Raw genomic sequence first — 15,971 nt, forward strand, 5'->3', positions numbered from 1 at the left:
CCGTCAAATAATTCCTCCGGGCATTCTCTTCATTCTTAATATTAATCCTTACTTGCAACAGTAAACAAAATAGAACAATTAAAGACAAAACTAATAGACAGTGCCAAATGTCTATTTAAGGATAATCACCCTTATGTCGTAACAGTCGCGTGCTCGCTCATTATATCGGCCGTTTATTCATAACTCTGTTGATGACGTCAATTAGGTTACAAACATTTGATAACGGTCTAATCAGCCACCGTAAGGAGTGGTTGACTAAATATCTCTTTAATGAGTCCATAACTTTGTTTAATTAACTATCCACAAACTGTTCATCTCATTATTTTAAGATTTACTGGCCTTCCATCTCTTCGGCTTGTCTCGCTCGGTTAATTCCGCCGTCCGTAATCGGCAGCACTCAGGTGGAAACGCCATCTTTGATATTTATAATTATAAATGGGACATATGGCCAAAAGACAAACAAGATCCTTACAATGACAGTGCTAAATGAATGGCGACAATTAGCAATAAATGACAAGTAGCACCGGCATTATTTAGAAATTGTCAGAGGACAGAAGTTTCGCTGCGGGCCTTCACAGCCTGGTGCGAATTCCTTTTACTATTTATTATAACTCCATCATTAATTGTGTGCACGGTCTTTCATAAAAAAAAAATCCTCTACTCCAATTTTAAGATTATTTTATTAAACAGTCATCAAATAATCACCGTATGAGCATTTTAATTTGAAGATATTATTACCCGAAGAAATTAAATATTATAGAACAATATTATATCACTATATATCACGGTTCTGAATAGAACATCCCGATGATCGATTTATCGATTAATACCGAATTTCACAGTTAACTTTTTTTAAAAATATATATATAAACTCAAACTAAAAGGACACTTTTTTCTTTTTCTTTGCAAGTTAAGCTTTCAGAATTGTTGAAAAAGACACTTGGTTCCAATGATGCGACTGACTAGTTTCTAGAAGGCTGATGTGTTAAGACTTGACAGGCCTCTAATCAAAAGAGCGAGTCTAAATAAAACGTTAATGAAGCGTCAAGTTGCGCTATTTGTATCCGAAGACAACATGGCGAATTAAAGGAACTATAGTCGCTTTCTTCATTATATTTAATGAACTGAGATCAAAAAGACATCCGAGAAAGTCAGCCTCTTTATAGTATACCATAATGCGTCATTCTTCTGCTTCAAGAACAGCTTATCGAATGGCTAGCTAAAGTAAATTGATATTCTTAGTCAACAAAATGTCATATTCGCAAAGCAATGATCACGAGCATCGACAGCTCATTATTCATTTCTACACTTACAGTGGTAAAGTAGTGTTTCTGATTTTCCCTGCGGTCCAGTTCCCTGCAGGTAGACTAAACACGGAACCAGACGTTCTCTAGGAATCAAGTCCATGTAGTTTAATGTTACCAATGCTACTAAGGCTCGGATTAAAATTAACTATACATTTTCGAACTTCTCAATCAATGTCTGTTTATATTATGTATAACAGATATTGGTTTAAAGATGCAGTAAGTTAAAACAAAAACAACACAGGATATATCGATTAGGTAGCCAAAGATAAAGAACCAACCAAAAAAGGAAATGAACTGAAATCAAATGGGGTTTACTATTCTGCTCCGACTGGGCTAACGAAGACGGGCATACATCATACAGTGTGCCATAATTTTGACCGGACAGAGGTGCTACGGCCTACTTTAATATCGAATTCCAACTATTAGGGGATCTTTTACGTGCACACCAATATGTTAACGGGACCTCGGTTTTTCATGCCAACCAAATGACTAGATAGCTGGCCTTGTCAACCGCTCCGTCCTGCAAACCAGTGAACGAGAGCGCAATGGTGCTACAATTATAAAATTTTAACGTCTGGGTGTTTCTAATAAAACATAATGCCTATAGAATTTTCAATAATTTAAGAGTATCTGTTCACTACTGTGGTTCTTTAGAATAGGGACCAAACTCAACGAACCAAGATACTACTCACGAAACAAATGAATCGATATTCAATTCATACCATCCCTAAAGACATGTTTATATGATTTAACGTTATATCACATAATACATGTTCATACAAGAAGTTAATGCCCTTCCCTTTTAAGCGGTGTGGGCTGGGCGCTTGTATTCTGCACTAATATCGTTTAAATAATATATAAAATATTCCTGGAGGGAATGTTTATATCAATTCCTAGCAATTGACAGGACCGTGTTACCTTATCATGTTGTTATATCACCTCAAAATAAAATATTACAGAAAACAATGGCCATTTTCTGCATCCTAATTGTCATTAATCTAAGTTCTACAATAATTTTCTAGTAACATTTTTATAGATTTGAAAAAAACCCTAAATATATTAATGTTATGAAGTAATTACTAGCAGTAATCGTTTTGAATAATGATTTTTATGACCTTGCTTTTATTTTTTAGGACCAAATGGAAGAGACAGACGGCTGTTGGTTTAGAATTGTTAGCAGAAGCGGGAAATTATGCAGCTGTACAGCGCATGCTCCAATCAAATCCTTATTGGTCCACTTATCATCCTCACACAGCTGGCGTTTTTTCCAATATGGATGCTTTATATTACAGACATGGCGTCGGGTCACTTCCGGTCACCCGACCAGTAGTTCCTCGGATGTTCATTCATGGTTTACAGCAACACGTGAATCAAATTCCACCACCACACTGAACAACCTCATTATGAGATTTATAGTACGTGTACTTAGTTCTGTGAACTACCAAAGAAAGAGTTACCAAAAACTTATGGTGCCATGATTTAATGTATGTGTTCCTGTGAAAAATGAACGTTATTCGAAAAGACGAAAGAGCAAGCAGGCCCAAGACATTGCTATCCATGCGTGGTCAGGAATAGGACGATTGGTGTGCCATAAGATAATTTTAAATTGTTAATGAAATGGAATGTGGACACCTTAGTTTCATGGGAAAAAATAATCTGAAGTGCGCACACTATTTAGTTTTGTTTATTTATCAGTCAGTTCCAGTAAAATTTCCGTTATATGTATTTTTGGATTTAGATTTGCATCAATAACATTTACCAGTTTAAGAGGTACACTTTATTTGAAGATTTGTTTTCAAGGCATTTTGCGTTTGGCCGAATTCCTGCCAATCCTGTCTAGTTAATAGGTACAAAATTCCCTATTAAAGATACATTATGGGAGATTCGATAACGAGTTGGCAGTTCTTACTATAATAGTTAAAAACTAGATAATGTAATGACAATGTGCTGAAAATTTCATTCAAATTGATCCACCATGAACCGAGAACTAAGCGATTGAAATTTCCGCCTAGCCTCGATCATGATTACTAAAGTCAGTACGATAAACAGTATAGTCTCGATTATCCATTTAATCGTTAAATCGTGAAGGAAAGTTATGCAGTAAATCGGTTCATAATCCACTAAAGATCACAGGCTAGCGATGCCATCCATCTAGAGTTGATTATGGTCTGGATAGGTTAATTAATGTCTAATTAATAATTTAGATAACATTTAAGGCCTAAAGAAAGACCTGCTATAGACAGATTTAGCTCTTGCATAATGTATGTTTAATATGATGCAGATTTGTTTTCAGTACCTCTTATGATTAGCTAAATTTCACCCGCTTTTAGAATATAATGCAGATTTGTTTTGAATGCATTTTGTAATTTAGCTAAACCCCAGTTTATTTAATAACTTTGGATTTAAGAAATATAAATGCAGATATCCAGTATATATACTAGATTAAACATTCCTTTTAAATAAATAATGTAATAAACAATGAAGATAACTTGCTATGATAACAAGAATTTGTTTTACATATATTTTAGCTGTACGACTAGTACAAGGACGGTTTGTCTCGTTACAGTATTTGTGTTACATTATAGACATGTATATTATTAAAGTATTTCTACAATATGACGTGTATGTTATACATTTTTATGATTATGTAAATAAACTATTGTTACTATGTGGACTTAGTATTCATTTTATATTAACTCTGGCCAGTTTTGGCCTCTTCCCTACAACATGTCACGCGCGAGACGGTGTATGTACCATATATCATTGGGCCTGTCTGTGTACTAAATGTCTTTTGTCGGGGGTGGGGGGTGATCGAATGGTTTAACGATGGGGGAGGGGGGTGGTCGAATGGTTTAACGAGTGGTTTCGATTTCCCACTTGTATGTGACAGGAGTAGGGTCGCCTGTCCAACATTATGGTGTTTCTCCGCTAAAGACCCTATCGCAAGCGAATTATTGAAATAAAATTGAACCATATGTTCATAACGAAATGACCTAGTTTGTGTCGATTGGACGTTACCCCCCCCCCTCCCCACCGTCTCTCTCCCCCCCCCCCTCTCTCTTGTCAGGTTCAGGTAGCTGGCAGTTTTGTAGTCATCGTGTATTCGGCATATACTTGTGAATTCGGTGGTTCTATATACCTATAAACCTGATAACCCACATCATTGGTATACAGGTGTAACACGTATTCTCTGGCAGCGGTTATTACCATGTTGTATTATATGAAATATTCCAAGATTTGCATAGTTCCATTTTAACATTATTATTATTTCAATAATTTATTATTTGAATGCCCTAGATAATAGACTATTGAAACTTCTGGCGTCAATTTCTCAATTTTAAGTAAACAGCTACAGAATTGTCTTTATGTGTCGTTGTCAGTTTCTTTTACATTGGAGTGTCAGTGGTGTGTTCGTACAATGCCGTGTTTTGTTGGACATTTATGCTATACTGTTTATAAGCTATAGCTATATAAATAAATGAAAATTGAGTAGTCCGAATTTAAGGACATTATATTATTACAGTATAAAGTACTACGCAATTTCATCTTCAAATTTTAACCTAAAGAATACATCAAACATTAATGAAAAACCAATGGGGGCCAAAGTGGATCAGCGATTAAGGCGTCTTCTTACAAACCAGGATGTGCCGGGTTCGATCCTGATGTTGTCCGAGAAAGTTCATCGGGATTTTCTATCCTTGTTGTCTCTTGACAGTGGTTCAGGACGACATCGGACGCCATACATGTACAAAAAACAACATTTACTCTAGGAATAATACGAATAGTAGGCGGAATCGCCGGTCCTTTGCCCAGGCAAAATTTCCTTCATACCACACTGCATGGCATATTCCCATTTTTTCATTAGCCGAGTTGTTGCAGAAAAGAAGCACTATAACCATCAATTTATTTAAAAAGCAGTTGTCAAACACTAGAAAGACAACAGACTTAATACTGTGAGGTTACCTTCGGCTTCTAAATTCTCAGACCAAAATACAACACAGGTTATGCACAATGCACACTTATTCGCAGATCATCCCTTATCCCCACCCTTGAATTGTATTGGTCAGTGCAAAATACATTCCTGCTTTCGACTACCCCCCAAGCCCTAAGGGTATTAGACCGATAAAATTTTAGGGCTAGGCGTTGGGATTCAATCAACAAATCAATCAATATATGGCATGTAACTCATATGAATAGTAAAATGCATATTACAGGTTGGTTTTCTGTTTATAACCACAGCAGTCTTCGCCACTTTTCATATTTCATATGCCCTTCTTGGATCGTTGAACCTAGCATTATTGGAGTAATATATACGGTCATAGATAAGGAATCTGGTGGCGGAGAAATGGAACTATCTTTGAGACTAAATATCAGTGATTGCATCTAGCTTACACAATTATTTACCCCTCACAAAACAATCTTCATTAATTGAATGAGTATTATCGTTTTGGTTAGAATTCGTTAACTGTTATGCTAATTTCACCTAGGAGGGCTGACCACAAGCCGCGGATCTCACGAGAACTGACCCCCAGGGAAGGGGAGATAACTCATGGTTATAAACCGCCATTATAAATATACAAGAGTTTTTTGTATGGGAGGCGGTCACCCGATTTAAGCTATTCATGATGTGAATTAAAAGGAGGGGAAGCGTATAATCCCGTATTTAACTGATACAATAGGCGAGCGTGAAAGTTAGTACTACTTACACCTTTTGGAGGGTCTTTCCGTACAGTTATGGGTATTTAATATACCTTCTCCATGCTTGAAGACTTAACGCGACTAAATAACTTAAATACTTAAAGGCTGGCATCAGCGGATTAAACGACTCTTACATTTAGATTTCACATGAGTTGGTAGACGGCAAGTCTGATATATTATTAGTGACACCTTTTCTTTCCTTATACACCCATACAAAATTGTTTGTATTATTAAATTGTGGTCTAAATACGAACTAGGGTCACTTGGGTACTTATCGTATTTTTATTAAATATTTTCCCATTTCCACCTTCCTTAAAAGTTTTATTAAACAGTTTCGGTTTAGAGAAAATAGTTATTATGTTTTGTATAATGCTGCCTGGCATGATCATTACTAGGAGTTTGTTGCTGTAAGCTTGCCTTAAAGGAACAAGCGCCGCTGCTGTTTCCAGTATGTGTATACATTGACGGCCATGGTATTACGCTTCAGGGTAAAACGTGTTATGCGGCTTAGAGCACCGGCTTTGTTACAAAGCCAATACTTTAATTCAAATCATATTTTGCGTTATATAGTGACGTGTCCAAGATGTCTGAAATTGATAACCTTTTTTTTTGCACGATTGAATATTTAAAAAAACAACAAATAAGAAATGGTACTGTAAATGTAGGTTGATTAAGTCTTGTAAAACAAAACGACAACCCTAAAAACTTGACACTTTTGTGGATGGTTTCCCTAAAAATATACCAAATATTAGGTTTAAGGATGTTCTATGTGCTTGCTCTCCAATGATATTAATTACAGTCTTTTGAACTACAGATAGAAAGGTGTAACGAGAATTTATTCACACAACCATACGAGTTGATAAATTTACTAGTTATTACTAACTGGAAAATCCGCATAATCCCAGAACTGTTTTTTAAGCTTCGACAAAATAAATGTACTGACAATGCAAACGTCCAACCATTATGTAGGCGTGTACAAGGAACCTTTATTGGACACAACGAACTATCATTCAACAAAACATTCAACGGATGTCTAAATAAAACAAATGAGGAAAAAAGTAATATCGATTAATTGTTTATTATTTCAATCTTATTCAAAACACTTTGTAACAAAACACTGGAATCCAAAAAAACATTTGAAAAAATTCCCCGTAAAATTCCCTAGATATTCTGAGCATTGAGTTCAACCTCCTCTACTACGTCTCTATTTGGCTTGCAGGTTGTGTAGTGATATGCTTAGTGCTTTGAGTCGCTGGTTAGATGTGGAAAGCCACGGGGCATAAAACTTCCCACATCCAACGCGCGACGCATACTCCATTTTGCTACATATTTTAATAGCCTTGTGATCGTCTAGTATTTGTAATTCTCTTCTTGGATTCCTTTTCACGTTGTGTGTTTTCTTCTTACTATCTCAGTAGTTTCACCAGGAATAAAAAAGCATCAGTTCAATTCTACATTTTATATCAAGCTGGATACATATGATTACAATGCATAATAGATTACATTAGCAGACTTATAATTAACATCTTTCAATCCCAACTCCTGTAAAAGTCTAACCAGCATAGCTAGAGCCAGGAAACGGCTACATCATATGGTCGTCTAAAGAACCAAGACGATGTCTACCCTCTCTGAGAATTCAGAGGCAGTCTCTAGGAACTCAGATGGTATCTGTCCAGAACCCAATGATATCTAAATCTTAAATGCCTGGTTTGGGCTTTTTAACAGATTTGCTTACGTCATGACTTGAGATTTTGCAAATAAAGAATCTGTTTGGTGGTTACAGTGTATGGTGCAATTAGTGAATTTCCAATCACGTGTTAAACATGATATTCTGGTTCCAACGGAACCAGCTATATGGTTAGGTTTTATAAATCTTTTTTATATGTCAACCATTCACGCATTTTGATTTTAGTGCATATGAGACATGACTTCTATACAATGTGTGAATTTAATCATTAGTTAAAAATAATGCAATTATCTAGCGTTGCTATTTTGTCGTGTTTTCTTAATTAAATGTTAAATTATCAATCTGAGTACATATTAGCGTGAATTATGCTGTCAGAAATTTGATAGTTTCTGAAAGTATTCTATCAGGGAGTTTATATGTAATAGGTAATGTCTTTTGTGTTAAAACTCTGTGGACACAGACTAGATACATCAGCTTGATCATCTAAAGTGTCAAAACTGTCTACACAGAGTAGATACACCAGCTGGATGGATCATCTAAAGTGTTAAAACTCTGTCGACACAAGAGTAGATACATCAGCTGGTTCACCTAAGTGTTAAAACTCTATCGATACAGAGTAGATACATCAGCTGGATCACCTAAAACCAGACTGGATCCTTACAGGCATAATACGTCTTGATCTCCAGAAGGACTTTGATGACACGCTTACTCTGTTACCCGGGCCTTAAACAGCAGCTTCTCAATGTTGGTATAACTTACCCTCGGATCATACCCCAAGGTAGCATGTTGTCATGAAAATCAACATTCCCACTTGCGGTAAAATTTATGCCTAACAGATATGTACGAGCAAATTTATCGAGAGGAAAATGCTTTGGGTTTGAACCAATTTTGAAAAAATTGGCGACCCGTTTTGTCTGATCAGATTAGTTTAAAAAGGTGTTTGTAAACAAAAGATTATTACGAATGTATTAATGACAGAATATGGTTTGGGAATTGAAACCAACAGTTTGAAAACAAAACAAGTTTTTGAGCGATAAGTTTGTCCTTAATTCCAGATTTATTTCTATTCCCATTAGTTTGGCAAAACTGCAGTATTGTATACTAATATGGTATTACTGTATCATCCGAAGTAATATCAAAAGAATTCTTTTGGTCTGGTTCAACAAGCAGTAAAAAAACAAAACAAGGGCGTCTAATTCATTTTGTAATCATCTGTTCCCCATTGATATGCAGTATATTGTTTGCTGAAATACGTTACCGGTCATTAAATTTTTAGCATAAGAAAATGCCCCGGGGCTATGGGAAATTCGAAACGATGTAGCATAAAGTGAGTCAACTTTTGAATTGAACCAACTCGATGTTATGACCATAATATTTATTGAGTCAACTATATACAAAATAACAAAATAAAACATGCGAGAAAGCAGAAAATTGAGATTCATACATTGTTTTCGAATATTGAAATCTTTATGTTGTAACATCCAATGCAAGGGTTTTGTTTTTTCTGAAATAATATCCTCCATTGTGTTTTAGAGTAAAGCCTGTTATTTGATTTCAGTTGAGATGTCTGAACACTTAATGCACAGCATTGTTTAGATTTAATATTACAAGTCGACAGAAATTAATTTCGATATTACATCTTCACTCGAGCAACACAATACGTATTTTGAGTCTATTCAAACACCATCGATGACTTCCATTGTAGCTTAATAAATAGTTATCAAATATTAAACTTCAAATCGCACTAAACGATGGGAGTCGCACGGCTCGGAAATGACTTAATCTAGTGGAAAAACCTGATCATATTTAGAGTCGGCGATACGATTAGCGGAACGAAATTATTGTTTAAATATTTTACGATGTTTAAGAGCGAAAGCTTTTTGTTTACGGCTATACATTACTCTGGGGTAGCAGACTTTTATCCACATCAGCAATTTACCATTGTTTCCAATACCAAATCGAAATGATGCCAGGACGAAAACTATGAATTATTCAGACTCATTTTGTCATGCCGTAAGGGGCTTTTGTGATGTCTTAATCGCTCCATGCACGACCTGTACAATGGTAATGGCGGATCAGAATACCCAATGAAAGTTACGTCTAAGTGTTTTCCGAGTTCTGCCTCGCATCATAACAATACGTTTTTAAATGATTACTGAAAAACAAGCGATAAAGATAATGGGAAGCTCTCTCGCCGTTTGACAACCGATAAATTATTAACACTTCTGCCTGCTATATTGATAGACAATATAGATTTCTTAATCGAGGAACAATACAAAACTCGATATTCCAGCAGAACTATAGATTAATGAATAGTACAAAGCTAAATACTAAAGATTATAATATAATAATGTTATAAAACTTGGCCAAAATTAGCAAAGTTATGTCATTGCAGATTTCTTCAGAGAGGAATACACATTTATTATTTTCTAGTCTCTTATACAAATGGAAGGGATATAATGAAGGTGGCTCTTATTTCAACCCTAAATCAAAACCCGGACTATCTGCTACGATTGCTATATGAAACCTTTAACCTGATCGTGTCAAACTACATTTCCAGAACTGAACCTATAACAATGATACAACAATGTAACCATCTTTCTCTTGTGATATTACTCCCACCATTCCCCTGCTTTTTTTAAATGTCAGAGCATCACCTGTTCTCATCAACTTTTTCTTAACATTACGAAAGCGATTGGCATTATAATACCTCCTTTGTATTATCAAATCATAACTACAGCTTCCCGATATTTACATCATCATCGTCATCGTCGTCATCATCGTCATTGTCATTATCATCACCATCGTCATCATTAGTAGCAGCAGCAGCCACTGGTAATCTTTTTTAACTCCTTTATGTTCTGTTATTGATATTGTTATGTAGAGATTAAAGTTCATTGCCATCAACCTGGAATCATGAAACATGCCTTTTATTACCAAAATCAAATCACAGGTCATTTTTTTTCCGCTGGCTCACTAGTCTGAAGTTTCGTGGTTCCCTCCCTGCGTTGGTAGAGAAAGTATTTGGGAATTTTTCAGCGCGGTGTCCCCTATACACTGCATGACTTATGCACGTGTTCATTATCCCGTCGGTGCAGAAAAGTAGGACGTTAAATCACAGTTCATCTCCGCCACAGACCGTTTATGTTCTCACAGGCCGTTCAACCCCATCCTGATTTTGTTGTAGCCCTTCCATTCACATCACCATGCCACCACTCTTTATATCAGCATATATCAGCATATTCGTACCATCTTACTTTATCATAATCGTGACTACACCCGTCTATTATCAAAACGGCCCAACAAATTTACACCACCTGTTCATTTTTTTTCGTCCTTCTATTATCAATATGACAGCACCCTTCTACTGGACCATCCGTATCGTCACCATTCCATTCTCATTGTCATGACACCACCATCATATCATGACATTTTTAGATTCATCATTTTGATTTTTATACCCACCACGTCACCCTTTAATTCTTGTCATCATGACACTCCCTTCTGAGACGTTCTGGCCTCATTCACTGCGCCGTAAATTGGGTGGAAATAGTGTAAATAAACTCCTAAATATAATAATGTAATATTTCATTATCTTTTTAAAATGCATACTTAATGCAGAAAACTTATTTAATGATAAAACGAAATTCATTTTTGAGCAGAGCACTTATTTCTTAATTTCCCATTAAACAAATGCCATTAGATCTTATGAATTATTAGGCGTCATAATGCAAACTAGGGTTCAATGACGTGTATAACCTTTCTATCATATAATTACATCATTAAACCGTGAAATGAAGTCAACGATTTCACTTTAAAGCGACATTATATCTATGTTTTACTCTTTAATTAATAAACGCTCGTTTTATTTTCGAGCGACAAGAACTGTGTCCGGTTATTAAATACGATGTTTCATATCAAAACTTTAGAGTTCGTTTCAGGATACAGTAATTAAAACAAAATCTCCTGATTTGGTTCAAACAAAACAATGCATTAAGATATTTTAAGTAATTATTTTCAGATGACTTTCACTTTAACACAGTAGTTAAGTGCACGATAATCCTAAATGGCGTATTGATAGCTGAGCTTTTTAAGTATGGTTATGTGCTTGAGATGGTTATATAGCTATACCTGGCGGGTTATTAACTAAAATGAATACAGTATAATATCTAGGTAATTTAATTTCTAAACACACGCCTATCACTCCATTCAAGGTGTTGCTGGGCTTGAAGTTGGATGCTAAATAGGATATTAAAGAATGAATAGATTCTTTTCGTTTCTTTCTTACGGTTCGTGAATTTGTACCAACTCAACTTTTCACAAATGGCGGAATCTGAGCACGAAAGGCGGTGCTATTCCCACGAAGATAAAGGCCGTATTAAATCAAGTCCTTAGCAAACATACACGTTTATTATTATGTATGGAAGTAATTGTATTTAGATGAAAATTTCGGTATTAAGCTTTTCGTAACGGTGTTCGCTAAGCTTAATTCACCGTGAAAGCTTTTAACTATGGTGTTGTTTGGTTCTTGAAAAGTTAAAAGTCATCCACAGATGCACTGTTGCTAGTAAGGAAAGTTAAAGAAAGGTATTAAGAAGTGCTATTGTCCATCTGTGCCAAAGCATGGTTAAAATATGAAATTATTTCTCACCGAAATAATACACTAATATTATTTATTGCCATTTAACAATAAGATTTATTTTTTTCAATTTCCTCAATTCTTTTGAGAGAAAATAATTCATTTATTTGTAACAATGAAGTCATGAATATGTTTTTAAAATATATATTTAATTTTAAAGCCGAATAATAAAAATATCATTATTAATAAAACTGGTTTTGAGGGGGTCTTTTTGTCGATTTACCAACAAAAATGACTAATTTCTGAAACTTTTACAATAGCGTTTTGCCTTTTATATCGAAGCTCAATACCAAAATTCGCTTTTTAAATTCCTATACCCTATTGAATAAATTATTTAGGGGTTAAAAGGAGCGTGGTGAGTTTGCGAGTAGAGATACTCAAGCGCCGCTTGATTTTTTGCGCCATTACTTATTTAGAGGTTGTTAATGCTTAATCGGGAGCTTCCTCATGCGTCACTCTTATTTAGCATCAAAACAAAAAATATATTTCTCAAAGACTTTTGATAAAGAAAAATCAAATGTTGAAGGAATTTAGAAAGGAAAATATAGTGGGCCAAAACCTGAGGAGTTTTCAGAATGTCACAGAGGGGGTCTAGGGTGATTCATGAACAGGCGTTTTACGGAATTTTTACAAACTTCTGGGCAAGAAAAATGATGTCACAAGAAGTTAGATAAAAATGAAATGGAGTTTAACGTCCTACTGTTCTGCTCCTTACCTGGGCTAATGAAGACGGAGAAGTTAGATAGATTTACGGTGTAGAAATTTCAAAGATAACGCGGAGAAGTTAGATAGATTTACGGTGTAGAAATTTCAAAGATAACGTGGATTTGTTAGGCCAAGCATAGCACCGGATTAGAGATGGGGTTTAACGTCCACTCGACACAAACTAGGTCATTTCGGGACTAACATATTGTTTAATTTCATTTCAATAATTCGTTTGCGCGTAGGGGTCTTTAGCAGTGGGAGGAAACCGGAGGACCCGGAGAAAACCTACGAGGCTGGACAGGCGACCCAACTCCTTGTCTCGTACAACCGGGGATTCGAAACCACGCCAGTTGACTAAATGATACAGCGCGCACGTGCTACCCCCCCCCCCCCCCATCACCCTTAATATTTTCGCCACTCAATTCAGGGCTTGCTCATGCTGTTTATACCCTCACCCGTTAAAAAATAAAAATACATTTAATCTCCTAAGATTCTATAAAAATAAGATGCTCTATAGTTCGTATATTGTATATATTTCCTGAAACATAAATCACAGTATTCTTATTTAAAATATGGTCCGCAATTACAATCTCATACAAGATTATTTTTCAAATGAGTTGTTACTTGAATTCTCATGCATATGTTACTACCATATCAATACCAGGTATTCTAACACCTGTAAACGTGCAATATTTTAACCCTATGACCACGCAAAATTCAATTAAATCCGTCTATTAACTATCATGTTATTGACTTGTATTATGAATGCTATTCTTCTCAATCTGTACTCGCTGCCTATGAAAACAAACTTTTCTATTAATTTTAGACAGGGGTCAACAAGTGAACAACGTGTATTGAATTACAATGAAAACTAATTTTTGCCCCCCTTTGCCCCAGTGAAAAGACCTTTTCATTCAATAGCTCTTTCTACCACATAATAACTTGGACATTTAACATACAATTTACAATGAAGCTTATCTGCATTTAATTAAGATATTACAACGCGCCATTTGGTCAAGTAAGCGGTTTATTTTTTAAATGTCACAAAGGATATGGGATGATATTTGTGTACCATCTTAGGTTTATTATATTTACTGCATGTTAATATGTACATAATCCTTTAGATTAGTTTATTTAAGTTAGCCTCCCACTTCGGCTCCCACTTCACCGCATAATCCCAACAGGGACGAAAGAAATGAAATGAAATGGAGTTTAATGGCTCGTCAAACACCAACCGGGATATATTGTGCCAGCCAACGTGACGAAACCAAAAAGTACAAAGGTGGTTTCTGGTTGTAAAGTGGTTCATAAATCCCCCCCCCCCCCAAAAAAAAACAAAAAAAAAACCAAAAACAAAAAAACCCCAACAAAACAATCAACTTTATCTGAACAAAACTGAATAAACACCACTAGGCAACATACAAGAAGGTATCAAATGTGGGGGGAAGAGTTTGAAAATGTCCAAACATGTAAAATTTACCCCGCCCCATATTGACGAGATATGAATAAGCACTACCAAATCATCACATCAAATTGGTTGAAATGCTTCAATTGGTTTATTAGATATTAGAAGAAGTTGAAATATATAAATTTGGTCCTGTCCAACTATAATAGTGCCGAACAACGTTATTTAAACCTTCAAACCAATCTCGGTAAACACCACCAAGATAAAAAAAAATGCCTAATTTGGTTGACATTGTTTGGGCTGTATATTTATAACATGCCATAATATTTGTCTGTTGACCGAGAAGATTTATCCGAACAGATTGGTATACCGAATCAAGATCCTGGCCAAATTCTGTATCGTAGTCATTAAGCGGTTTAAGAGAAAGGTTAAATATGTAAATAGACAAATGAAATCGGGTTTAGTGTCCTACTTTTCGGCAAAACCGGGCTTGTGAAGACGGGATGTGAAAAGAAAACGAACGAACAGACGATGGACAAGCGATATTGCATTGGTGGTCCTTTGAAACATTGGGCTGATGGGCTGATGGGCTAAATGCATATTATATAGATACACTTTGTTGACATTCAAAATATACATCATAATATAATATTATATCCATTTCGTTGAACGAGTTGTCAAAACTTGAAAACTATCTTTAAACAAGTAACTCCTCAAACCCAGTGAGTGTTATTTGAATCAGCGTCCTGTCTTCTACGGGTTAATGTAGTATTGGTGTCAACTTCATGACCCACCAATCATCTGCAATGAATCAATTTTAAAAATGGCTTATACAACACACCGTTAAGGGGTTGTTCATTTTACAAATTTCCGAAACATTACCATTTGCCCCTTACGACAGTTTTCTTCCAGCTTTCTGCATGACTACTCTTCAATTTCCGGCTTTATCGAGAGAAAAGCGAGATTCTCTTTAAAGCTGCTTCCGTTCCATATTTACGATATAATGTGTCCATTTTGTGGCGAGTGTCTTAAGATGGCGCTGATGGCGTTTCCGTGAACGTCTGATTTATCGCCTGGGCGATCTTTAACCTGCCAATTAGTCAAACAAAGACTGCCGGATTCATCACGCTATCTTTATCTAAGACATATAGGCAACGTTTTTTTTGTTTTAGTTAAAAGAGCAAAGTCAGAATAAATTTTGATTTCATGCAGGTCATGTACGTGTTCTGAGGATATGTGTCCTACAGATACCCCCAACACCCCACCTCCCACAAAAGTACATGTTTGAACATTATCACAGATCTGTAAGATTCCCGTTATCGCTTTAATCAGTTACGTGTTCTAAAACACATCATACCATGTGCTTCTTAACAACGTCGGATCGTGTGGTGAGTCGAGACCACGGCGTCTGTTTTACATTTACCCTCCTCCTACCCCCGCTAAATAAAAAATAACGAAACATTTACTAAACATCCGATAATGAGATAATTAGATTAACAAGCATGCGTCCATTTTCAAATGCGTTTTTGT

The sequence above is a fragment of the Patella vulgata genome, chromosome 1 (assembly GCF_932274485.2).
Source record: "Patella vulgata chromosome 1, xgPatVulg1.2, whole genome shotgun sequence".
Lineage (NCBI taxonomy): Eukaryota > Metazoa > Mollusca > Gastropoda > Patellidae > Patella > Patella vulgata.